The sequence below is a fragment of the Tupaia chinensis genome, unplaced genomic scaffold, assembly GCF_000334495.1.
Source record: "Tupaia chinensis unplaced genomic scaffold, TupChi_1.0 Scaffold000573_1, whole genome shotgun sequence".
NCBI lineage: Eukaryota > Metazoa > Chordata > Mammalia > Scandentia > Tupaiidae > Tupaia > Tupaia belangeri.
The window spans coordinates 3,391,110-3,393,396 of NW_006160087.1; positions in this window are offsets into that span (position 1 = coordinate 3,391,110).

The window sequence follows — 2,287 nt, forward strand, 5'->3', positions numbered from 1 at the left end:
CCCTCATCAAGTGAACACTAACTCCACCCCTTCAGGATAGGTAAATATATTAGGATTCCTTAAGTTTTAAATCCCTATAGAATTATATAAGTATCATTCTTTATGAAAATCCATAAGAACTAATATCTATGCTTGAGATTTTCTTTCAGTAATCATAAGACGGCTGCAGCTGAACATCGGTTGATAGTTAACTCTGCTTGCTGGAACTGTTTCCTGAAACTGTACTGCTTGAAGTTACCAGGAACCTGCTTTCATCAATCAAACAATTGTTGAACTGTATCGATGATTAATAGACCTGCCCTTAATCAAACCCTGAATGGTTTCTATTGTTAAAACTTTATGCATTGATAATTAGTACACGTAACCCCTCTCCCATTTACTTGCATGTATCGCATTTTCAATAAAAAGGCACGATGATTCCTAACAGTTGTCACTCCTCAGAGAGCAATCTCTGGGAGTGTCCGGCTGAGGACATGCATGAAAAGGCACCGAGACCTTAGTCTTCCTTTCTTTCCATCATCGCCTCCGTTGAGCCAACCCACCCCCGCCGAGGCTGGTCCCCGGCATTCCCTCTCCGTCTGTCTCTGTCTCTCTCTGGCAAGTGCATGTGCCCTATAGCAAAAACAAAAACAAAAACGAAATGAAAAGAGCACATTAAACCGTAGCTAGTGACAATGACGATGATATTTGCATTATGGCCTCAGAACTGGTGAGGCAAGTTGCCTTCCTGGTGCTGACGCCACCAGAGCCTTCACCTCTCCAGGAGCAGAGGGCAGACAGGGCCAGCTGGACCCTGGTGAACCTAGGGTGTGGGAGGAACATGCCTCAGCCTACATGCCTCACATAGCATGTTGCAGGTTTTAATACCACCACGCAATCTAACTTCTCTGACCAGCCCCAGCTACACGGACACCAGGCAGTTTCGGCTACATATGAGCCAGAACATCTGTACACGGTGAGGTCCCGTGGGAATTCTCTCCCCGTGTTCACCCCACCACAAAAGCACAGAAGTTCTTCTGTGCAAGTCTGAGAGAAATGAATTCATCACTAAATGTCCAGAAATCACAGCAGAGCCTCAAGAAACATGAAAAAAGCAGGAAATGCTTCCCCCAAAAGGAACACAATAAATTCCCATCAATAATGGACAAAATATAAGAAATCACAGAAATGTCAGAAAAATAATTCAGAGTATTTATCATAACTAAACACATTGAGATATGAGAAGTCAGACAAGCAATCTCAGGCAATGAGGAAGCCATTTTGTGACTTAAAGGAGGAACTCTATAAAATAAAGACACCCTGAAAAAGAATCAGATAGAACTTTTTTTTTCTTTTGAGAGACAGATTTTTGTTATGTTATGTGTACTCACCAGAGAGATAGAGAGACAGAAAGTGAGAAATCACCCCTGGGGTGGAGAGCCACACCACAATCCCTCATCCGGCATTCTCCTCTCACAATCTTGGGCACACACGCACATGCCACCAGATCCAGGACTCAAACCATGGTCAACTATGTGGAAGCGCAGTGACGTAACCATTATGCCATCTGCTGGTCCCAAGAATCTAATAGAACTTCTGGAGTTAAAGAGTACAATCCAAGAAATAAAAACCTCCCTTGAAAGTATTAACAGAAAAAAGAATCTCTGACCTTTGGAAGACAGTTTCTGACTTAACCCAAGCAACCGAGATTAACGTACAAGTATCCACAAAAACAAGGACACATACAGGAAATCCTAGACACCACCAAGCAGCCAAAGATTCACATTATGGGTATTCCAGAAAGTGAAGAGATGGATAAAGGCTTAGAAAATCTCTTTCATGATCTATTAGTTGAAAGCTTTTCAAACTTGGAGAGGCATATGGAAATCCAAATTCAGTAAATAAAAGAATACCACATAAATTTCTCATGAGAAGATCTTCTTGAGACCAGTAGATAGCATAGTGGTTAAGTCACTGGACTCCCACATGGCCAACCCCAGTTCAAGTCCCAGACCTGGTGGCTTAAAACTCACACTGGGCATACGGGTGTGCATACCTAAGATCCCAGGAGGAGAATGAAGGAAAAGGGATTACAGCATGGCCATCCCCTCAGGGAGTGATTTCTCACTTTCTCTCTCACTGTCTCTGTCTCTCTCCTTCCTAGCAAGTAGATGTACCCCAAGGCAAAAATTAAAAAAAAAAAATCCTCTCTAAGATATATCATAGCCAAACTGATAAAAATCAAAGACAATATTCTAAAAATGACAAGAGAGGAAAGCCAGGTTACTTATAAGAGTTATCCCATTAA